This window comes from Hyperoodon ampullatus, assembly GCF_949752795.1.
Source record: "Hyperoodon ampullatus genome assembly, chromosome: X".
Taxonomy (NCBI): Eukaryota; Metazoa; Chordata; class Mammalia; order Artiodactyla; family Ziphiidae; genus Hyperoodon; species Hyperoodon ampullatus.
Window position 1 is genome coordinate 114,813,700 of NC_136913.1, and position 25,404 is coordinate 114,839,103.

Sequence of the window (25,404 nt, forward strand, 5' to 3'; positions counted from 1 at the left end):
ACTCCAATAAAGATGTTAAAATAAATAATAATTTTTTTTAAAAAAAGAGGGCAGTGCTTTACCCCAATGAATGATCCCCACCATAAGACACGATGAAACATGCATAACAGGCCAGTGGAGGAGATGCTTGGGAAGCTGAGGTGGAGTAGGGTCAAGAGTTACAAGTATGTGCAGAACTTACAGGGCCGGCCCCACTGTCAATTATTGACTCTAATTTTCAACTCCGTTCACTTCAAAAGTTAATGGTCGATCTGGCCAGAGCAGTTTTGACTTGTTCAGCTGAGCAAACCACGGCGGTCAGAGAAAACACAGTCAGTTTTGTGTTCGATCTGTATGAGCCAGAGCTGGGCCGCCAACACCCGTTCGCCGTGGCCGAGTAAAAAGAGCACCAAGCCGGAGCCCAAGAAAACAATGTTTGAGTCTCAGTTCTGCCGCCAGCTCACTATGTGACCCTGGGCTAGTCTCTTGACGTCTCTGGGATTTAGCTGCTGACCTTGGTAAATCGAGGGCCTGCATTAGATGATGCTGAAGGCCCGTCCCAGCAGGGACTTGCTGTGATCTAAGCTACGCCAGCTACTAAAAGAGCTGAGGAGGGACCCCACTTTGTGTGGGCAAAAATGCACTCCCGAAGGTGACCCTCCAACTAGTGGCCTTCCGGGCTTCTACTGACTTGGAAGGTGAAGTCAAAACTGAAGGACTGGAGTTGCTGCCTTTCTGTCTTCAGTTTTACGATGCTTCCCTTGGCCAAAAACACACTAAATCGTCTCGGAGTTCGAAGCATTCAGCAAACAATGTCAAGGCAGAACCACCAGAAGCAGGCACCTGATTTCCATGACAAATATGGTAATGCTGGTATTAGCCAGTGGAGCCACTTTCCGCGTTGCTGTATGGGCATATACAGCAACACAAACTGGAATAGAATGGAACCTGTCCCCTGTTTGCAGTCACCCCCAAAGGAATGGAGAGAACAGTAATCATCCCAGCTGGTTTAATACTGAATTGTTTCCAAAGCAACTCATAATTGATGCCAAGTAAAAAGCATTATGTACCCATTAACATATGGTGTGATTGTAGAAATAAAGTACATTTGAAAACTTAAAAAAAAGAACTGAAGGACTGGGACTTCCCTGGTGGCACAGTGGTTAAGAATCCTCCTGCCAATGCAGGGGACACGGGTTCGAGCCCTGGTCCGGGAGGATCCCACATGCCACGGAGCAACTAAGCCCGTGCACCACAACTACTGAGCCTGCACTCCAGAGCCCGCGAGCCACAACTACTGAGCCCCCATGCTGCAACTACTGAAGCCCGCGTGCCTAGAGCCCGTGCTCCGCAACAAGAGAAGCCACTGCAGTGAGAAGCCCGCACACTGCAATTAGAGAAAGCGCACGTGCAGCAACAAAGACCCAATGCAGCCAAAAATAAATAAATAAGTAAATTGATATTTTAAAAAAAACTGAAGGACTGGGGAAAAGTGTTGAGAAGTGACCTCCAGCTGACACAAAAGCCCTAGGTGGTTTTAATAATGATAATAACTAAACCAAGAATGGCCTTGCCTGGTCCACAGCCTCCCACCTTGTTCGCCTACTCTGAGGTCTTTGCAAGAGAGAAGCACACCCATTGCTGATCTCCTGACTGGTCTCCGTGGGAGTTCCAGTTTTGAATAATAAAATACAAAAGCTGAAAATTATATCTCAGAGCAACACAAAGGATTTGGAGGAAGCTAGCCTTGAGGCCAAAGTGGCTCCCAGGAAAAGGATTTCTTTGTCACTCAAATGGGCTTGAAGGGGAACGTTTTGGAAGAACAACCCAGGAAAAGAGAAAATTAGAGAAATCATACATGTCACAGACTAAATGAAAATTAATTTTTAATCAGAGTGAGCCAGACTAGACTTAACTGGGCTTGAGAGCAAAACCTGGAAAAGGACTTACTTTTTTATGTACACATTTTCAAAATCCACATTTTGCCAAAAGGCATGAGAATGCAGAAAGCTACAACATGAGAGCAGCAGGGGAAAGTGAACTTGGTAAAAGACGCGTTGAACGTTCATCTCCACTGAAGAAAGTTGCCTCAGTGGGTACCATCTTGTGAAAGATTTAGCTGATGCAGAAGACAATATTCAAGTCCCCAGTGAGAAGAGTTGATAGGAATGAATGAAGGGTGAGAATTGTAATGGGGGGCGGTTAAGGGGAGGGCAACATTTTGTCAAGGATGCTCCAGTGCTCTGCACAATGGTCATGTCATGGCCATGGTCATGTCTCCTGCAGGCTGACTCCGGAATGTTTAGCAAACTATGCCAGTGAGAGCTCCCGGACTCAACACCTATTGTGTATCAAGCACTTGGCTAAACACTTTACATGCCCTCTCTCAATTAACATGCTCAGCAGCCCAATGAAGTGGTTACTTCTGTTGTACTTATTTTACAGATGAGTAAGCTGGGTTTTACAGAGTTACAGCTACCCAGCTAGGAAGGAGTAGAGCTGTGACTTGAACCCAAATCTGTCAAACTCCACAGTGACTCCGATGCCCCAGTGATCCTCATCCAGCTCCAAGATGTCTGGGCATGAGCTGGAGAGTGTGAGATATCATGTCCCCAAATGGAATATCAAGAGACTTAGATAGTCCTCATCCTAGGCAGGAGAGCTGGGCAGAGACAGATCATGGTGTGTGTGTGTGTGTGTGTGTGTGTGTGTGTGTGTGTGCGCACGTGCATGCACACACGTTTGTCCATGCACATGCTCTGAGAGCACTGAAGGAGATGGAGGGTAGGGGCTCAGAGTCTGAATTTTAGTAAAGAGGGAAGCAGAGATGGAGACACTGCGAACTGGGTAACTCAACGTGCACACAACCTTGGGACGTCACCCACATTATCTGATAGTGTTATTTTTTGGAAGTGTCATAAGCAACTTTGTCCACTCCACTATGCAATAACCTTCTGGAAGGCTGGGACCTTAGCTTCTTCATTTTTAAAACTTCTCCATAGCTCCCAATAGCAATAATATTTGGTCTAAGGCTTCTCAGTTGACCAAATACTTCCACAGACACCGACTGGACCTTCATAACAACTCAGTGAGGCAGCCGTCATTGTCCTCACTTTATCTGTGAGGAAAATGGTGTGCCTTAGGGCCGAAGGAACTTAGTCAAGGGCACACAGCTGGTACGGAGTTGCCACTGCTGACCACCCCCTTAATCCACCCAAGCACACATGCCAACATGAGGTAGTACCAAGGCACCTCACAAAGGATCTAGCACAGAGTAGGTGCTCAAGAGATGTTAGTTTTCCCCTTACTTGAAAATATATGGTTTTAAAATGTTTTCTTTGCACTAACTATATCCTACTGGGTACCCCAGTGTCTTCAACAGAGACTGGTCCACATTCTCAGAGAGCTTACCATTGATGCAAGAAAATACAGCCAACGTGTGTGAACCTGAGGATAGTGAGCCACTGACTAATCTGTGACACAGGCTCTAATGCAGTGAAAGCTCTGAGGACGCTCCACAGTGGGCTGGAATGGTCAGAGGTTTCCTAGCAAACATCAGGGGGAAAGGCCTGGAAAAGCTGATCAATCCACTCTCCCCTCCTTTTTGTCTGAATCCCAGAAAGAGGAACTTTTGCTGATAGAAACTGTTTTGATCGCCTTTCCTTGTGCCCAGTGACCCAGTCCCTTCCTTGTCAATGAGGTTGTATGAAAAGTGTCTTAGCTCCAGAAGATGTGGTACATATACACAATGGAATACTACTCAGCCATAAAGAATGAAATAATGCCATATGTACCAACATGGATGGACCTAGAGATTATCACACTAAGTGAAGTAAGTCATAAAGAGAAAGACAAATATCATATGATATCACTTATATCATATGGAATCTGAAATATGACACGAATGAACTTATTTATGAAACAAACAGACTCACGGACATAGAGAACAGACTTGTGGTTGCCAAGGGGGGAGAGGGGGTGGGGGAGGGATGGATTGGGAGTTTGGGGTTAACAAACGCAAACTATTATAGATAGATAGATGATAGATAGATAGATAGATAACCGAATCACTTTGTTGTACACCAGAAACTAACGCAACATTGTAAATCAACTATACTTCAATTTAAAAAAAAATTAAGTGTCCTAGCTCTCCCCAGCTACAAATGCCACCCTCCATCTATGGCACCAAGAGCGTGACATTGTGAGGTCTTTCATCAAGGGAGCAGTATGTGGCCACACAAGCACACCACAGTTTGTATCAACATCCACAGCTCCATTAGAACAAATAGTTTATTTTTTAGACCAAGTCAATAAGCTGCTTTTTCCAGGGAGAAGAGCGAGCGGGACAGACACAGTTCAAGTAAAATAAAAGACACTCAGCATTTCACCCTAAATGTTTCCATAGTTCCAGATCTCGCCAGCGGTTTAGTAGCAAGTCAAAGCAGAAACTGACATTTGGTGTTCCAGAGTCTTCTGGAAGAGAGCCAGATAATGAATTGTCAAATGAACAGTTTCTGGCTCTCTTATCAAGGACAAATCCTACTCAAGCTGAGGTGCTAGCAAACTAACAACAATGAGAACAACAATAATTTGCCAGGATGATGCAAACCCAGAATGCAGGAGAGGCTATTTTCTTTGTTGACTGCATCTGGAAATATGGCTAGATGTGATTTATCATCTGCATTAGATGCTCTTCCATAACATCCTAAACAGACATTTTATGCTGGATATCAACTGGAAAAATTTTTATTCAACACTAATTTCATCAAAACCTGGATAGTTGATACAGCCAGATTTTGTCAAATGAGGGAGAATTAGTATGATACAAACTATTCACTATAAAGACATTACTATATTCTCTAAGCCTTCTTTGAGCTCTGTTATACACTAGAGTTTGTGGCCTAATACTTGGATTAAAAGCGGAGAGTAGGATATTCAGGCTGAATTGTGCCTCCCCGCAAGACCCCTGAAACTGATCTGAAATGATAAGGCAGTCCCTCTTAGGAATATTCCCAGACTGTTCTTCATGTAAAAGAACATAAGAAGTTCCCAAAAGCCGAACAAACTGAGTGCCCTGAGCAGACCCTTTTCCTGCCCTTCATTCTCAAAAGTTCGCTGCAAAGGCTCTGGTCAAGTGCTGCAGGCTGCTCTTTCATCTCCGTAACCTGAGTGCCTTTGCAGAACAGGCTCCCTCTCCGGTATTCAGTGAATTCCGAGTCAAGTCCAGGCTCGAGTCAGCTGCCTCCATTGTAAGTCTTTTGCAATTCGATGGATGGCTTGGCCCTTATGCCTTGAGGATTGGAATCTCCTGGGCAGGGATAGGATTTCACTTTCCATGTCTACAGTGCTTGCACCAAGTTTATTAATATAGTCTATACAGGGGGATCATATTGAGAGCAAGCTGGAATCCACATCACAGAGCCTGTGGCTTGAAGCTAGGCTGAGCCGAGCCCACAGGAGGAGACTGAGTCACCCTAAGCATCCAGTCACCCTGGGGAATTTTAAGAATTCAAAATCAAGTTCAAGTCAATCCTGTCTAAGACACTGTGTCTTTCCTTCTATATCAGCCCCACTCTCCCAGACATCTCACCCATGCCTGGAAGTGCACTTCAACGTGTAAGGGGGAAGAAAGTAATCTGGGAAACACCTCAGGTGTTACCTCCACGGAGGAGTTAGGGACTCAGAGTTTAAAATGAATGAATGAATCATAATACAGTGATGTATCCCAGCCTAAGAATCAATAAGACCATGGGAGGAGCTGGCAACTATAGTGGAAAGAACACACTTTCTGGAGTCAGATCAGGATTTGGATCTCCATCTGGCTCCTTACTAGCTGTCTGGCCTCAGGCAAACACTTAGCCTTCCAGGGCCTCAGTTTCCTCCTCTGTACAATGGGGATGATCCTAATCAGCTGTCTTGTAAGGTATGCAGGAGAAATTAGAGAGATAATGTACATAAAGCACCTTTTACAGAACCTGGCAGAGAATTGGTATCCAACAAATGGCAGCTACTGTTATGGAACAGGGCAGGAGAGATGGCTGGGTCTGGCTTAGCGTCCTCCAGTCCTGGGTGAATGTGTGCCTCCACTGTGGACAAGAAGTACTCTGCTCAAATACGACACTGGATCAATACATGTGCTTTACTCTTTCTTCTACCTTCATGTCTTTAGTGACCCAAGTCATTCATGACTGCAAACTCTATGCAAGTTCAAACATCATAGAAAACACAAAAATTCTCTTGACCCACATCTAATCCCACTCCCTTTCCTCAGGGTAGTCACTGGTTTCAGTTCGTTTTGTAGGTTGGGGGGCTTTTTTGGTAAGCAAGTGCATATAAGAATTGACATATTAAAAAAAACAATGTTGTTTTATGTGGGTTTTTGGTAAAAAACCAAAATGTATGTTTCAATATTTCATTAAAGTATAATATGCATATAGAAAAGTTAGGACTCTGCACTCTCACTGCTGAGGGCGCGGGTTCAGTCCCTGGTCGGGGAACTAAGAACCCACACCAAGCCATGCGGTACGGCCAAAGAAAAAAATACCATCACCCCCAAAGCCTCTTTTGAGCCCTTTCTAGTCAATAAACTCCCAACAGTGGCCACTATTGTGACTTATATCAGCGTAAATTAGTTTCGCCTGCTTTTGTACTTTATACAAATTGAATCATACAGTGTATTAGTCTTACGTGGCCACTGTAACAAATTACCACAAACTCCACAGCTTAAAACAACACAAAACTATCATCTCACAGTTTCTGTAGGTCAAACATCCAGGCACAGTGTGGCTGAATTCTCTACTCAGGGCCTCCCAGGGCTGAAATCAAGGTGTCCACCAGGACTAGGGTCTCCTCTAAGGCTGGGTTCCTCTTCAGAGTTCACTGGTTGTTGATAGAATTCATTTCCTTGTGGTTGTAGGACTAAGGTCCCCGTTTTCTTGCTGGCTCTCAACCAGGGGTCATTCTCAGCAACTAGAGGCCACACATGTTCCTTGTCACAAGGCCTCCTCCACATTCAAGCCAGCAACAGAGAATTTCTCTAATGTCAACCTGCCTCGTGCTTTAACTCTGACTTCCTCTTCTGCCAACAGCCAAAGAACATGCTCTGCTTTGAGAGAACTCATTTAACCAGGTCAGGCCTCCCCTGGATAATCTCCCTATCTTAAGGTTCACTGCTTTGGGACTGTAAATCCGCAAAATTCCTTTACAGTAGTACCTAGATTAGTGTTTGACTGAATAACTAGGGGCAGATATGTGTCTACCCGGCTCCAGGCATCTTGGAGGGTCATTCTAGAATTCTGCCACATGCAGTATGTCCTCTTTGATGTCTGACTTCTTCCACTCAACATTATGTTTGTGAGATTCATCCATATTGTGAGGATCAGGTCTTTTGGTGAACATGTGTACATACAGAAATAAACACTTTTTGTTATAAGACACTAAAGTTTTGGAGTTCTTTGTTACCACAAAATAACCCAGTCTATCCTGACCTGTACAGAAATCTGGAAGTGGAATTGCTATGACCAAGGGCAATAGATGCTGCCATATTGCCCTCCAGTAAGGCACTGCCCTGAATATTGTACAAGAGCATCTTGCTTGCCACATCCTTACCAACACATGTTATGATAGAAGCGTGTGTGTATAAATGAATTGTGGCCAATCTGAGCTTTATCTTGTATGCCTATAAAATAAGGATTTTACCCTGTGTAAGGATCCAGGAGAACAAGCCTAACCCCCCTGCCTGCCCGAACCACTAACATCACCACCAAGGACAGTGCATGTCCCTTACTGTGCTCTATTTTTTCATGGAATTTATTACTCCCAAATATTCCATATATTTACTAATTTAGGATGTTTATTGTTTGCTTTCTATTTCCACCCACAAGGATATGAGCTTCTGCATGGAGGAGATCTCTGTTAGGTTATTGATAGATCCCAGAGGCCTAGAAGACTGCCTGACACACAGCAGGTGCTTAAAAATATTGGTTAAATGAACCAATAAATATTAACTCAAGACATGAACTTGAGGTTATTATTATCATAAGTTATTTTTACAGTAATTGTCATCATATTTTCTAAATCAAACAATTAGGTCACTGCCTAAAAAAAGTATTTTCTGAATTGAAATGTGGGAGATTTAGTTATGCATTTGTAGCCATTAAATCTACCTTGTCCTTCTTATTCTACCTCATTTTTTATTTTACTTTACATAGGTTGCAGAGAAATTTTTTTAGAATACCCTAAATTCTTTCTGGATATGCTTATAAAACTGAGACTACTGCAGAAAACCAGAGATTTAAAGATGCTCTCTTCCTAGAGCATTCTACCATACCAAAACAATAAACATTTGTCCCTGCAAATTCTGTCCTGAAATGTCTTCCCTTCTCACTGCAACTAATCAATATGCTGCTCTTCCTTCAAGATTGGAATCAGTTAGGGTCCAGAGCAGAGCTGTCAAAAAGAACTTTCTGCAACGATGGGGATATTCTTCATCTGCACTCCCCAAACCATAGCCACTAGCTACCTGTGGCTTCCAAGCACTTGAAATGTGGCTAGTGTGACTGAGGAATTAAATCATAACCCAACTGAATAAGAAGCCATTTTTATTCACTTTAATTTTAAGTAAGTTAAATGACCACAAGTGGCTAGTGGCTACCATATTGGACAGCCCAGCTCTACAGGAAGGAAATGGAAGAATGGAACCCATTTTTGATCCTTTGATTATGGCAGCCAGAGGGATCCTGAGACTCAAAGGTGACAGAAGAAGGTGCCAGGTCCTTTTGTTCACAACCCCTTCCCCCAAGTGACAGAGAAGAACGAACAGAGTGCTCTTACCTTCTCTCCTCAGATAGAGGAACTTGGGCCGGGGGATGGAAGGACTCATGCTCTTATAGTCATTGGACATTGACTTGTTCCTTCATGTGGTCGTTGGCTTAGGCTGTGTCTATACGGGCCCAGTGACTCAAGCCGGAACTCTGGATGTGAAATGGAATTTTGGAGGCATGGATTTCAGAGCTCACACGCAGTTCCCCTGCTCACACTATGCTTTGTGCAGCTCACCCTGGGGGCACTTACCTGCTGGAGGATTGGACATTTCAAAGGAGGTGGTAACCACTGAAGCAGGTAATGGATCATAAGGAAGTAAAGTCTAGATAGGTTATCCAATCAAGAAAATAACCAGACCTAGGGTTTCAAAAGAGCAAAGAAAAATAATATTACCAATTTTGAGTTACTTCTTAGAGCAGAGAATATCTAGCTCTACTGCGCTGTTATGAAATTAATTCGAAGTTGAGAATCTGCAATATATTACAGCTATCAGTCTCTCTGGATGGTTTTACAATCAACATGTAAGATATGAAAGATGCCAATAACATATTAATGTGGTATTCGGTGTTCAATCTTCTTTATGCAGCAGAATATTACAGCTGAGCAAACAATGATCAAAAAGTTGGTTCTCTTTTACACAAAGAAACAGAAGAAGGAAACTTGAACTTTAAATTATCCCACCTGTCATTTTCCATTGATTGAGTCTTCCTCATTAAGATAAATTCCGAGCTAGAATATCACTTTTATCTTTGGAGCTCTCCAGAAAGTATGCCCTTCAGCTACCTTGGTTTCTCTCTTTTTTTTCTTTCCTTATTTTTTTCTTTTACTTTTTTTTTCTATATTGGCAGCTGCCAAGGAAGAATGGAACACTCTATCCCATTGTGTGTATCCCAAACTTCTTATTTGAGTTCTTCTGGAAATATATGTACCTGTAGCTTAACACCTGACACCCACTTGCAGATAAACCCAAGCAAAGTCAGATGTCCCCTTTGTCTCTTTTGCATGCCATGTTGACACAAGAAGGGTGTGAGACTTCTCTTGGACAGAAGAGAACCCAAACTCAGCTCTACCATAAACGAGCTGTGGGATCCTAGGGGTGTCCTTTACCCTGATTCTCGGCTTCCTCTTCTGTCGAAAGGGAGACATTAATGAAGAGGACAGGATGGCTAAGTGAGTCTGCTTTATGCCTTCTGGCTGGTTCTAACTCACTTCTTCTGACTTAGTTCCCTTCTCTCCCAGCATGCCGTGGCTCTGCTCAGTGACTTATTTCAACCCTCTCCAACAGCTAATGCTGATGTGATGCGGATAGCCTTGCTAACTGGCAGATAGCAGGTGCTCACTCGGCATGAGTTCATCCCTCCCTCCCCTCTGTTCTCAGCAAAGCAGCTAGAGCTGCATGTTCATCAGAGGCCCCTTGTTCTTCCCCCTGCCCTTCGTTGCCAGGGATAAAATGAAGGGATGAAGCAGGAAGCACTCATGATGAAAACATGCTTACGAAGACAACGCAGGTCCAAATGGACCCTGTGAAAAAGTGGAAGGGCAGAAGTTTCTGTTCAGTTGCCTTCCCCCACTCCTCACCCCTACACCCCTGGGGATTCACCTACTTCCCTACTGCCCCTACTTGTGGGCTCAGCACCCTCCTTTTCCCTTCTCTTGCCCTCCCCAAACCCACCTTCAGACCCTTCATTCACACTACAGTGTGGGCGAATGAGAACCCTCCTCGTTCCACATACATTTGCACGCGGATCAGAATCTCCAGATAAAATGGATTGTTCTCGGGAGGGAGACGCAAGAGGGAGGAGATATGGGGACATATGTATATGCATAGCTGATTCACTCTGTTATAAAGCAGAAAGTAACACACCATTGTAAAGTGATTATACTCCAATAAAGATGTTAAAAAATAAATGGATTGTTCTCTGAGTACAAAATCTCAGGCATCAAGCCGTGGGAGAATAGTCTCCATTTTAAAGGCCTTTTCTGGAGTTCTGGAAATAAGGCCGTGTAATTACATGCCCACAGGGGCGAGCCAACACCACAGTGCCTTCTTGAACCACAGGCAGGGCCAACTATTTTCCCAGTGGAGGTTGCCCAAGCGATGACCCACGAAAGGAATCCTCCTAGGTCCCGTCAGTTTGAACAAGAGAGGGCAGCAGAGAGCGGGTAGCCAGAGCTTCCGGAGCAGAGTAAGCGTGGTTGGATAAAATGCTGCAGTTTGGAGACAGGCTTGTGAGGAGGCAGGTTGCAGATGGGGGCGAGGTTGATGCCAAGAGAACAAACAGGACGGGGTGGGGGCAGAGGAGGGGAAGAGGTCTAGGCTTGAACAGACACCATTGTGGCTGGAGACAGAGAATGATGAAGGTATCAGAATCTCCAGATAAAGTCTCTAAGGAGGAAACAAAGGATTCTTCAAGAGCCTAGAGCAGCTCTTCCCAACCTTTTGTGGGTTCTGAAAGGACGCAGGTTTAAAAATATGATGAAATCCAAAGGCCTTCTCTGGAGAAAAGTCAACACATAGATTTTTTTAAATTAATTATTTTTGGCTGCATTGGGTCTTCGTTGCTGCACGCAGGCTTTCTCTAGTTGCATCAAGCAGGGGCTACTCTTCATTGCAGTGCACGGGCTGCACATTGTGGTGGCTTCTCTTGTTGTGGAGCACGGGCTCTAGGCACGCAGGCTTCAGTAGTTGTGGCACGCGGGCTCAGTAGTTGTGGCTCGCGGGCTCTAGAGTGCAGGCTCAGTAGTTGTGGCGCACGGGCTTAGTTGCTCCGCGGCATGTGGGATCTTCCTAGGCCAGGGATCGAACCCGTGTCCTCTGCATTGGCAGGTGGATTCTTAACCACTGCGCCACCAGGAAGTCCTCAACACATAGATTTTACAATCAAACTCAAGAAGTGTTCAGCTTCCTGTCCAAACCCATGCATGGACTCCAGGTCCAAAATTAATCTAGGTGCTTAGAAACAGTAAAAGCAAGGCTACCCGGTCACTCAGGTTTCTTATCCTCTTGGATGTGTAGACCTGGGCTGCCCACTCGCTCAGGAAGGGGCACCCTGGCCTGTCTTCAGAGGTACTCACATTTCTATTGGTTCTAAACAATCCCAAAGCAGCCCTGAACTCTGGAGTTTATTAAGGATTCACACATAAGATTTGGGGGTTCCCCTGCTACTCTCTACCACCATCTACTCGGTAACATATTGAGATATTCCTAAGTGCCAAAGACTTTGCCTTTCTTACCTAAATATGGCCTCAAAGCAAGGAACAGTTACTCTTATCATCCTCATTTTGTAAATAACAAAACTGAGGTGAAATCACTTGCCCAGGTTCACAGAGCCGGCCAGTTATAGGATGGGCAACCATCCAGCACACTCTGAACCTGAAGTCTGGGTAGTCAACATTACCCACGCTGATGACCAGACCCAGCTCAGGCTTCAAAGCTTTTAGAAGAACATTTAAACATTGTTCTAGGGAGGAACGCTGTTCAGAAGGTCAGTTTTGAGTCTTTGCTTTTCTGATGAAGAGTGAAGATCCCAGTCGTTGGGATACTTGCCCAATATTGGTTAAGCAGTTGAGACAGCCACCTGGGGCGGGGGGAGGGGGACCTGCGATGCTCACTTTCTCTACAGCCTCAGTTCACGTGCTGCTTCTTTAAACACTTGACACACACCTCCCCCAGCCCACCCCCATAACCACACAGGTTATCCTGCTCCAGAAATCCATACAACCTGTGGATCTCTGTAGATATAAGTTGTTTTCTTCCCTTTTATTGTTATGTTCTCTTAGCTTTTAGTTGAGAAAATGTATCTGTTAAAAGAAGGACTATTTCTTAGAAAAAAATCAGAGCCTCTAGTGGTGCGGGCAGCTTCCTCCCCACTTGAGGACGGAGGTTTGGCTCTCTCACGTGATTATAGGAAAAGGTAGCTTTGAGACATGGGTTCCATACCTGCTGTGGTAGTTAGCCTGTAAAAAACATCAGTTTCCTTAAATAATTTTTAAAACGTCACGTTTGTTAACTTACTTTTTTTTTTTTTTTTTTTTTGCCGTACGCGGGCCTCTCACTGTTGTGGCCTCTCCCGTTGCGGAGCACAGGCTCCGGACGCGCAGGCTCAGCAGCCATGGCTCACGGGCCCAGCCACTCCGCGGCATGTGGGATCTTCCCGGACCGGGGCACGAACCCGTGTCCCCTGCATTGGCAGGCGGACTCTCAACCACTGCACCACCAGGGAAGCCCTAACTTACTTTTTGAACAACCACGTGGAACATAAAATAGATATGATCGCAAAGACCAGGCATTTTAGAGAATAATGAAGTCAGACACGCATCACATAAATAACAGATTCCTGTGGGTTAATTTAACTTGTCTTTATAGCAAAAATACAGCTACCTTCCTTACTGTTCAATCTGCTGTCATCTTAGATGTCCGGGGCTTTTCACCAGCTTGATAAATAAATTGGATCAAAGCTTCCTATAAGAAAATGAAAAATAATTAAAAATGATGTTCCTCTCCATTTTTTCTTTGAATTTAAAATTCAGGCCGCCCTTGCGCCCGCGCGCCCGCCCGATGTATGGGTGATATACCGCAGCGGGTGTCAGGGTGAGGGACGGCCATATTTGCCGGTGCGGCCCGAGCCGTCAACAACAAAAAGTGCGCGGGAGCCCGGCGGGCGCACGGACGGGCGCACGGACGCTGGGGCCGCCTCGCTGCCGCCCGGCCTCGCCGCCTTTGCCGCCGCCCTCGCGGACCGGGCCCCGCTGCGCCCCGGCGCGCCCCGCCGCTCGGGGGGATGTCTTACAAACCAAACTTGACCGCGCACATGCCCGCCGCCTCCCTCAACGCCGCTGGGAGTGTCCACCCGCCCTCCACCAGTATGGCGACGTCTTCACAGTACCGCCAGCTGCTGAGTGACTATGGGCGCCATCTCTAGGCTACACCCAGGGAACTGGGAACAGCCAGGTGCCCCAGAGCAAACACGCTGAGCTGTTGGCCATCATCGAAGAGCTGGGGAAAGAGATCAGACCCACCTACGCGGGCAGCAAGAGCGCGATGGAGAGACTAAAACGAGGCATCATCCACGCTCGAGGATTGGTGCGGGAGTGCTTGGCTGAGACGGAATGGAATGCCAGGTCCTAGCTGCCTTGTGAGCCTGGACGGTTTTCCATTTTCTTCGGAGAGAAGTTACAGTTCATCTCCCCTGTTCAGATGAAACTTTTGTTTTCAAAATGGTAACAGTTTGGTTTCTCCTCCCCCTGCCCCTCCCATGGTTCACTAGGCTCCGAATCTACGGCCTGTAACATTGAGGAAAGATTTTGCAGTTGATTGGGAGTTACATTTTAAATAGTTAGGAACTACCCAGTTGTTTGTTGTTGTTTTTTAAAGCACTGATTCAAAAGATGCACGTAAAAATTACCTATCTTACAGCAAACTAGTTTGCCTCCAAGATACCAGTGTCTCGCTCTCCTCTTTTGAATACATTTATGTTACCCGGATTGCTCTTTGTTCCTTTTCATAAGCTGATAAAACTCGAAGGGTTTTTTTTTTGTAGTGCGGACTTGACAGCACACTTAACTAGTAGCTGGTCCCCTCGTTTCCCATACGCTATAGATTCTGCTTAACGTAAATTCTTTTTTGCTTAAGCATTTGCATGACTATCAGTGCTTTGAAGTCGATTTTAAAAATGCACAAGTTATACATACAGAAGAAAGAGCAACCTCCCAAACCAAACCCAACAAGGATCCCCGAAATTTTTCCTGAGACTGTATGTAGATTTCAGTTCTGCCCTTCCTGTAAGTTGATCCAAACATCTGGAAGAAAATGGAACTGTTTGCATCTTTGTATTTATTACTCGATGTAATAAAGCTTATTTTCATTAAAAAAAAATTCAGTTGATGTTAGAGAAGGCTACATACATATACAAGAAAAATCTAATTCTCCTAGAACACTTCCTACTTTGGGTTTTATTCAAAACATCGTTTTCCACTGATTATTGTTTCCCTTTTGGTCAGCCTCCTCATCACTGCCACAGAAAGTCCTCATTCATTTACTACAAAGTTACCAAGTGGTTCTTTTCTCCTATCCTGGAACATTGTTATTTTCCTTATTCCAGTTAATGGAAGGTGCACTTTCCACGGCAGGTGGCAGGCAGAGCTCCTGATAAAATGCGCGGGTGCACAACGAATACAGGCAAAATAAATAAGGAAAATCCAGTGCCTGTGTCTTCTGTTTGCTGTATGCCTTGGGTTTCTGCTACCCACGCAGATTTGTCATGGCACTGGTGCCCCCTCTGTCACTCTCCTAATTTAAAAAAAAATGATGTTTTTCTTAACTTCCCTGCAAAGGCATGGCATTATGGCTGATATCCATGAAATATTCAGTGTGCTGGGTTTTGCTCGATTTCCCATATTAAAGCACATTTGGAAAAGATTTTTATTTACTTCTTACGGCTACCTGGATTAATGAGTGTCCAGCCAACCACTGTCTGATATTTTAGCTCTAAGTTATTCTTTTTCCAGGAGGAAAATAAATTTTAATTAACATGATTTCTCCACATGCTTCTGAAGGGTATGGTGGTCTCACAATGACACACGCTGCTCTGGCACACAATATGGTAAAGCACTTACCTGTACAAGGTGGTTGCTTCCTGCAAAACGGCACAGTCCTCAAGAGGAGGTGGGAGATGAGCAAGAGAAATGGAAGAGAAAGAGGGGAAGTGGAGAAGGAGAAGGAGAAGGACAGAAGGAGGGAGGAAGAGGAGGAAGAGGAGGGGTGCAGGAGAAAATTCTTGAGAGAGAGAAAAGCCCTGGTATTGAACTTTGAATGGACTGAGTTGAAATGCAAAAGCAAATGAGTCATTAATTACCCACAACAGATGACCAACCAGAAGATGCTGAGTCATCTTAAAGGGGCAAGGTCTAGTAATTTCTTCCATCAGTGGAAATGGGAGCTCACAAGCAGGTTGACATCTGTTATAGAGACATAAAGAAAGTTACATTTCTGCACAGATCAGTTGCATGAAATCACAAATCTGCTTGAAGGCGCCAACTCCCCCAAAATTTCCAAGTGGCATCAAAATGCTTCCATGTCCTAAGTTCCTCTTATCGATAGCTGAACTCCAGGGAATGGTAATTTCACAATACATTATCAGCTATGACATGAAAGGAAGTGCTCCACAGTCAAATAAACGTAGGAAAAGCTGAGTTAAATCAAATAAATAGGTACTTGTAATGGCAAGGCTTCTTAGAGCGTTTAGTGCTGACAGGCATTGCACACATCTCCCATGGAGGGATACAGCACATTATACTTTCCCAAACATACTTGTCAGGGAGTGTGTTGTTAACAAATGACTATTAATATCTCACTGACCTTGTATTCCCTTGAGGAAGTTTGGGAACTATGGCTTAATAATTTAAGGTGCTTTCCCAGGTATCTAGGCCTAGGATACAGAAAAGACGGGGGTCCCTAAAGGATGGGCAGAGGAACGCCAAACACAAGCTTGCCTTTCTTCTTAAGTTTGTCTTGACGGGCCTTGGACTGGTCATGGTAAGAACCCACTTCCTGGTTTCTCTGAGGGTAGTGGATCAACCTCTGGGCTGGACATAAGTAATACCTCCTTAGCTGGTCTAGCAATAACCACGGATTAAACTGGCTCTAGTCCAATACTTCTAGAGTGAATTCAGAGGGCAAACAGCTGGGTCCTCCAAACCACCAGGAGACCCCAGTCATTTACATGATGCCTGAAGACTGCAGCCTGAATTTGTCGTAGCTCCTAGGCATTTCACCAATAATTGATGATTGGTGGGACTGGAGGAAGGGGTAAAAACAGAGCCAATGGAAACGACAAAGAAAGGATTTGCCAATTCTGCAGTAAAGGGACATGACTGTTGGGATATTTTATTTTATTTTTCCCATAAGGATGATGGCCAGCTTCAAGAATTTCAACAGAGTTCTAGATGTTGGCTGAGAGATCAAAAGCAGAAGAATCCTGCCATTTCACACTTCCATGACCTTAAATCACCCACATATTATCCGGAAAGTGACATTTACTCCAAAGCCCTTTTATTGTGCCTTTCTATGAGTGTGGAATGTCATGCTTTCCTGGAACAACTAAGTTTCTGTCAAAATGCCAAAAGATGGGAAGGTTGGTAACGGGAGTGTTGGGTTCGTGAAATGTAGTCTTTCTGTCCTACTTCTGAAGCTCTCTGATGTTTCCCATGTAATTGTCTTTGACATTTAATTGAAAGCACCATGCTTTTTACTAAGCAAGCCATTTGAGCCCTTGGTGGTCACTTAAGACCTACCTCGTTGCCGTCTGGCACTCATCTGAAGCCAAGATTATGTAGTAAATGCATGGTTCAGCTCCGTCTGCTGCAGTCGTATATTGATCTTGTGGTTCTTGGGGGAAGTGGTGTCTTATTTAGATTTTCAAGTTCTGTCTTTTAATGAAGGTCCTTTGGCTTCCCATGGTTTCATAGCTGTGAAATCAATTACGACTTCAGTAGCACTGACAGTGTACTATATTTGTGAAAAGAAAATTGAAAAATTATTACTTGATGGATGAGAAATGGTTTTGACATTTAAAAACAGAAAATGCTTCTCCATATTTCTTCTAAATGAAGTCTGATGTTGACATTAGCATTTATGTAATTCATCCAATTGTAGGAACCATCATGTACTAATCCTTAATAGAGGTAAAACCTATTACAATGGGGAATAATATTCCTTCAAAAGGCTTAATTCTAGCCTTCTTCTTCTAGGCCCATCATATCAACTCTGTAATAATTAACTTGTTTTGCTGTAATTCTGCTTCAGCAGAGACATAATGCTGCCGAGGAAGACATAATGAGGCACCTCGAATGAAAGCTGAAGCGGATGGAGCAACAGGCCTTAGTCCAAAGGTTTGCACTCACTCAGGAAAGCCTTCGTGGGCAAGATTAGAGATTGAAAGGCATCAACTTTTTAACTTTTTTTGTAACGAGGGCCAAATTTTCTCTTAATTATCCAAAGGCAATTTTGATAAAGAGATCAACAAAGTGTAGGGCTTAGGTGTAGGGTAATCTTAACAGAAAATTATAATCTGCCTACTTGTGATGGGACTAGAGGAAAATGTCATTCTACCTCAGTTCTCCATTTCCCCACAGCGGTTGGCGTTGGAAGGCTGAAAAGAAAGGGGTTCAACGTATCTATAGGTGGAAGTGAGTGGATGTGAATGTTACCTACCAGGGTTCTTGGCCTCCTTAATCAACAGAAATTGATCAGAGGCCAGACAAGAAATTCAGGCTGCAGCAGGTGGGAGTGAGAACACACAAGAGGTGGGAGTGAAAACAAGCAACAGGTTTCCTTGCTCGCTTGCTCCCCAGGGGTGTGCAAGCTGCTTCTATAAGGTGAGGGTAGGAGTATATCCAGGGGTTCAGGCCGAAGGGGCGGCTTAAGTGGTCTGCCCACCCGTTTGGTGGTGTTGTGTGCAGGGGTCATGCAAAGTACCCTGCTTTTTCTCCCAACGTCCTGCTTTTGCTCCCAGCTCTTCAGAGGTGGCACTGGGGCTTTTTGATTTCTTTGTATCTTGTTGTCCAGAATTTGCCCCGACTGGGCATGCACACAGTTATTTTTAGTCCCTTGTAAGTTTCTTTGCCTTTTGTTGCTGGAGATGTTTGTCCAGGTGTAAGCACTGCAGCAAAAGGTCCCAGGTCCCAGCCTGTCTCATTTAGGAGCTATCTCTCCAGGGAAAAGACCTGGTTGGCAAGACTATATCCCATCAGGTCAATCAGAAGTCAGAGAGGGGTCCCTGCTTGCCGAGCTCCCTGATGCATGTCTGCACCAGGGGAACACAGCCGCAGCTCCGGAGACAGAGCTCTGTGGGTTGTTGCCAAGGTGTTCTCTTTTGCTCTGGGTAGTAGATTGACGAGGGACACCTTGCCAAGCTTCTGAACACAGGGAGATGAGCATTCTAGGAGATGGGAGTAGCACATGCAAAGGAAAGTAACTGTGAAAATGCATGTTCTGGAAATACTACGAGAAGTTCAGGGAGACAAAGAGTATGGGACCATATTTTAAAGAGCCTCCTATGCCACACAGAGTTTGCACGTGATTTTGGAGAAAGACAAGTGCTAGGGCAGAGGACAGTCTATACCTGGGGAAAGATTGCCAAGATGTCCTTCTTCCTCTTCTCTCCCTGGGATACCAATTCATCAGTACAGATTAGCTCCAACACCGCCACCACACAATCTCTGTGAGACTCTCCAACCAATCGCACCACTACACACACACACACACAGAGACACACAAACCCCACAGATAATACTTCCTCCTCAGTGCTCCCATTTCACCTCATAATTGCTTTTATCCTGGCACCTACCAGGATTTAGTGAATGAACTCATATATTGTGTTTGCTTTCTCAACTAGAACATGCCATCTGCTCAAGAGCAGAAAATGGGGTTTTTTTTTTTGGTTCGTTGGTTGGTTTAAGCACCATCATTCCAGAGACTGGATGGACCCACTTCTCCTTGAATGCTACTTCCTCAGGCTGACTTCTGTTCGCCCCAGCAGGAGAGAAACTCTCCTTCTCTGAGCCCCTGTCTCTGGCGGGAATTCCCTAAAGGACAGCCCAAGGCAAGGATCTGGTGCCTCCTGATGGACTGGGAGGGGGTGGGAGGGAGGGCAGGAAGTCACAGGCGTGGGATCTCAGGGCAGGTCCATCAAGGAGGGTGGCTCATTTACATCCCAAGGGGACTCCTGACAGCTGGTCTTTCCCCGGTGGGAGGGAGGGGTGAGGGAAGTAAAATCCATGCACGTTCAGATTCCTGGGTGTGCATTTGGAGAGATGGATGGAACAGGGATTTCCCTGGTGGTGGAGTGGATAAGACTCCTCGCTCCCAATACAAGGGGCCCAGGTTCGATCCCTTGTCAGGAAACTGGATCCCACGTGCATGATGCAACTAAGAGTTCACGTGCCACAACTAAGGAGCCCGCCTGCTGCAACTGAGGAGCCCACATGCTGTAACTAAGACCCAGCGCAACCAAATAAATGAATAAGACAAGGGAACCTATAAGCAAGAATAGAGGACACCTACACGTACCAAAAGACATTTAAAAAATGGGTGGGACAAGGCTACTCTCTGCTGAAGCTCTCTCTACAGGTACCACAAAAAATGTGTTTTATCCATCTCTGTACATGGCCTGGCGCATAGTAGGAATTCAATATATGTTTGTTGGATGGAAGAAATTGCTATTCTGGCTCAGAGTCTGATTCCGCTCCTGTAAAGGTGTGATGTTAAGATTTTTCTCCTTAACACTCTGGGAGGATATCAGACACGCTGCTTACAACCATTGATTTCTATTCAGTTGAGATTTTTGCAAAGCCAACTAAGGAGGAGCTATGTTTATTATTTGTTTGCAGCACATTAAAGCGAATGCTTTTGTATTCAAAATCCACTGTACTTCTGCCTCATTTATTTCTAAAAGAGAAGTCAGGAGATATTCTTTCCCCTTTAAGTAATGGACATGGGAAGCCAACAAAACTACATTTAAAAACACACGCATTCTGGGCTTCCCTGGTGGCGCAGTGGTTGAGAGTCCGCCTGCCGATGCAGGGGACACGGGTTCGTGCCCCGGTCTGGGAAGATCCCACATGCCGCAGAGCGGCTAGGCCCATGAGCCATGGTCGCTGAGCCTGCGCGTCCGGAGCCTGAGCTCCGCAACGGGAGAGGCCACAACAGTGAGAGGCCCGCCTACCGCAAAAAAAAAAAAAAAAAAAAACACGCATTCACCTTTCATTTGTCTGAGATAAAATTAGATGTTTCTCCTCCATTATCTCATAAAAGCGTGTGATTTATGAAAGAAACTGAAGCGAGTGTCATTAAAACTGATTACCCTAAGTGAATAGTGATGTATATGTGAGTATGCAATGTGATTATGATGTTAACGAGAGTAATCTAATGATCAGTGGGATAATGTGATTTTGTGGTGTTGATAAAAGAGTAAAATCAGAAGCTTGGTGCTTGGTGAAATCACCTCTGTTCTGAAATAAGCCCCAAATGATGACCAAAAGGACATTTGTTTTTGACTCCACCCACAGATCCAGCGCCCAGGTGAACATTGCCCTCAGGCTGCCCCAGCTGCCAAGAGTCCAGTCTACTGCAGACCTTGGTGACGATTCTGAATCTCCCCCGCCCCCGACCCCCGCACACCACCCTGGCTTATTCAGAAACCAGGAGAGAGAAGAGAGCACACAGCAGGAAGGGGAAGAAAGGTTCTCTCAGGAAGGACCTCTGCACAGATGCTCCCAGTGCTACCTTCCTCCGCGCCTGGCGCCCTCCAGCCCCGCCGGGACCCCCTTGCTCTGGGTCTTGCCGCATCAATGGTCCTCCTCCTGCTTGAGTATTATCACTCTCTCACTCAACCGTAGATCCTCCACCTCTCCAGCACTTCTCAGCCACGAAAAAGGCACCCTCCTTCCTCCCTTCTTATACCCGCCACCAAACTGGGGGGACACGCACCCTGTCTCTGCCCCCTCCCCTTCCTCGCTGCCCCCCGGCTCTTAACTCCTCTGGGTCTGGATCTGATTCTCCCATTACACTGGCCTGAATTCAAATGACACAAATTATTAACTGCCACTGCTTCTTCATTCTCCATCACATCTGACCTCTCAGAGCATTTGATGACCTCTTGAGATTCTCTCTGCACTTAGTATCCCCAATATTTCCCTCTCCTGGCCTCTGCTTACTTCCTAACCAACCCCTTCTCCACCACCTACCGCCTACACGTGGGCAGACTGAAGACTCTGGCCTCACCTTCCCTCTCATCTCCCTCAGAGATGTCTTCTTCTCCCACGCCTTAGATGACCACCGCTCTGCAGGCTGAACTCTCAAATCTAGGGCTCCGGCCTATCACACTGGCCCTGGCTCCCCACTCCCATGGGCACACAGATGAAATTCCCTCTTTGCCCTTTGCCCTCTGCCCCTGTGGCATGGTTCACTGCAATGCTAGGCATTTTACCATGATGATCCAAAGTGAGAAGAGCCAGATAAAAGGAGGCTCATCCAGCTCTGCCGCTCACTTCCTGTCTGACCTTGCTTCTTAAATAGTCTGAACCCTCAGCTGCAGCTTCAAAGAGAATAACTCATCCTTGCCTCATATGGTTGTTGTGAAAATTAAAAGCGTTCATGGAAATCACCTGGCCCATAATAATTATTCCTTATGTTTTAGCTGTTATTATTAATGTACTCAGTAGATGTTTATTGAATAAAGGAATAAACTACAGGGATGCTTCAGGCACTGTTGCGGGAAGGTGGGATGAGGACAGGAGGTTTAAAGACTTTTGAGCCCTCTCACCTCCTACAATATAAAGTGCAGGCACCTCCTCCGGGGTGCTAGTGCAGCCCAATGAAGATGACTAATCTTTACAAAACGTTACTAGAAAGCATATAAGGAACATAATTGTCTTTCAGCTTAAGCTGTGTATCCACTTTAGCCTACTGTATATAAACCCCGTTATAAGGTTATTCCAGTTTTTGTTGATTATGTAAATGGAAAACAATTACCTCAGTGAAAACTGCACAAACAGAATGTGCTATTAAAGAAGGAAATCACCATTTGATTCTCCTGAAATTAAAGCACACTTTCCTCCCCCAACTCAGCTAGGTTATCTTCTGGGAGGTAACAGGCTTTTTCACCCAAGTAACTTTCTCACACGAATGAAGCAGTCATCTCCCAAAAGGATTTTCCACCAGTGTGAGAGGGAATCAGTACTCTGAATAGCAATTTGTCTTTGCTTCATTGACTGCTCCGGTTTGTCCTTACCGAAGCCCATTTTTTAAACAAACGTTTTCTTTTGCAATAATTTTACATTTACAGAGAAGTTGCAGAGTTCCTCAACACCTGTCATCCAGTTCCCTCTGATGTTAGCATCTTACATAATAATGGTACAAAGCTAAGAAATTAACATTGGTAAATTACTATTCATTAAACTACAGGCCTTATTCAGATATCCCTAGTTTTTCCACTAATGTCTCTTTGCTATTCTAGGATCCAATTCAGGATATCATATTGCATTTAGTCACCATGACGTTTTAGTAAATATTCCACCGATATTGAATAAAGCCAGATAATTACTGTCAAAAGGTTCTGTGTCCCATAACAGTATTAAAAAACCTGTGGGGCTTCCCTGGTGGCGCAGGGGTTGAGAGTCCACCTGCCGATGCAGGGGACGCAGGTTCGTGCCCCGGTCTGGGAGGATCCCACATGCCGCGGAGCGGCTGGGCCCGTGAGCCATGGCCGCTGGGCCTGAGCGTCCGGAGCCTGTGCTCCGCAGCGGGGGAGGCCACAACAGTGAGAGGCCCGCGTACCACAAAAAAAAAAATAAATAAAAATAAAAATAAAAATAAAAAACCTGTGAAATTCAATGTGGGGTGGGGAAAGCCGACCGAAATGGAATTTAGGCCCATCATCCAAATAAGCAAAATTAGTTGGAAAAATTTTTTTCAGATACTGCCAAAGTGAAATGTTAAACATATGCTTTCTTCCTTCTCCTCCCAGCCCAGAACTTTCTCTCGTTTTGTCTCTCCTGGAAGGTTGAGCTCTGGTCACACCTCCACATTTCAGGTTTGACTGTTCAGCATGACCTTATTCACCATCATATTTGGAGAAACAAAGAGTTGTGTTAATCTTCACTGGAAACTCAACTGTGTGACCTTGAGCAAGTCCATTCAACCTTGCTTGGCATCAGTCTCCCCAGCTGCGCAATTTATGGTTTGTCAATGGCTGACAAGGGCTTGTCTGTGGATCTGTTGTATCAGAATCAGCTAGAAAGCTTGTTTCAATGCTGATTTGCAGGTCCTGCCCCACTTATGAATCTCTGCGCAGTTGGGCCTGGAGATCTGTATTTTCACACACACACGTGCACAGGTGTGCGCGCGTGCGCACACACACACACACACAGTCACCCCAGGTGATGTGGATGCACAGCAAAGTCTGGGACACATTTTGTTCAACAGGCTGCATTCCTCCTTGGGTTCAGAGGCAAAAGGGCCTTAGAAAGTTACGTCTAACAGGAGGCCAAGAGACAGGATCAGCCTCCTTGTGGAAGCAGGTCTGGTGCTTCCTAGGGCTCCCAAAGCTATCTTGTTAAGAGACTGCTCCCCACTTCCTAAGCTTCTGTTGCACTCTACCTAGGCATTCGGTGGGTAATGCATATTTAGCCAACATAGCCAAAGTTCTGGCTTTCTGTGCATTCTATTTAAATCAATTTGGGGGAAAGTAGCTAAAGACAGGATAGAGGAAAGTTTTACAGAAACTTTGGAATTTTAGTAAGTGACAACTTAGATTGTTATATTTGAAGTTTCTGCATTGATTACTTTTCATTCCTTACCTGGGCATGCAGAAAAAAGAAAATGAACTGATTTTACAAGATGCTATAAGTTAATCCACTTATTTTACCTGTACTCTGCCCTTTAACAAATCCTCTTAAATGTATTCTGATAGCCAAACATGATGAGGGAATATTAGTAAGTTGATTTGGTCTTTGATTGCTGCAACTTTCTCCACTTTAATTCATAGAACCTCAGAGCTGAAAAAAGCTTAGAGATCATGTAATCAAAACAGATTATAGATCAAATACTTTTATTAAATGGGGGAACTGAAAAAGTCAGAATACAGGCAAAGGGCAATGACATATTTATTTTGACTGAATTAATAGTTCACATCACAAACTTTTGAGCATCATTATTTCTACATTTTGCAGATGAAGAAATTGAGGCTCCAATGTGCAAGGTCACACACAGCTAGCTAGTAGGTGAAACAGGAATTCAACCCACGTCTGGGGCCTTCAGTACCATACTCCAGAGATGTTCATGGTAGCCTTATTTATAACAAGAATGGATCAGAAGTAGTAGAGAAATGCTTACATGACCTATTGTGCATCTACTCAGTGTATGCGGTAATTAAAATGGACAGACAACATTTTATCTTGCAGATGGGAGAATAAATTGATACAACCATTCCTGAAAGCAATTTACCAATATGAATAAAATGTCTTTTCAAACTTCATATTCTTTGGCCCAGCAATTCACTGACTAGGACCTTATCCTAAGGTAATAATCAGGCTTTTTGAAAAAGGCTATTTGAAAAAGTACTTATTGAAATAGTACTTAAAATTTTGTTTTAAACTGGAAGGAAACTAAAGGTTCAAAATTAGATAATGAGTTAAATAAATCGACAGTTCTTTATGTGCTGTACTGTCATACAAGCATTTTTAATGGTGTTTTAATGAGATAGGAAACTGTTTATAATATTTTAAGTGAAAAAAGCATGATCAAAATATTGTATGTAGGGCTTCCCTGGTGGCGCAGTGGTTGAGAGTCCGCCTGCCGATGCAGGGGACACGGGTGCGTGCCCCGGTCTGGGAGGATCCCACGTGCCGCGGAGCGGCTGGGCCCGTGAGCCATGGCCGCTGAGCCTGCGCGTCCGGAGCCTGTGCTCCACAACGGCAGAGGCCACAACAGTGAGAGGCCCGCGTACCACAAAAAACAAAAAAATATTGTATGTACCTTGGGATCCCAATTTTGACGAAAGAAAAATGTATGCATATGTTAAAAAAAAAACAAGATTGAAAGGA

The 25,404-nt window shown here is 44.7% G+C and overlaps 2 pseudogenes across 2 annotated transcripts; both read left to right on the forward strand.

Annotated features, from left to right (window-relative positions):
* The first annotated feature begins 731 nt into the window (after nt 1-731).
* On the forward strand, nt 732-974 carry LOC307069457 (cytochrome c oxidase subunit 7B, mitochondrial-like; annotated as a pseudogene). Its single transcript has one exon. The product of its transcript is annotated as a cytochrome c oxidase subunit 7B, mitochondrial-like (transcript).
* A 12,609-nt stretch (nt 975-13,583) lies between these two features.
* On the forward strand, nt 13,584-13,930 carry LOC307068959 (cyclin-dependent kinase 2-associated protein 1-like; annotated as a pseudogene). The gene has a single exon. The product of its transcript is annotated as a cyclin-dependent kinase 2-associated protein 1-like (transcript).
* Nucleotides 13,931-25,404: the final 11,474 nt, after the last annotated feature.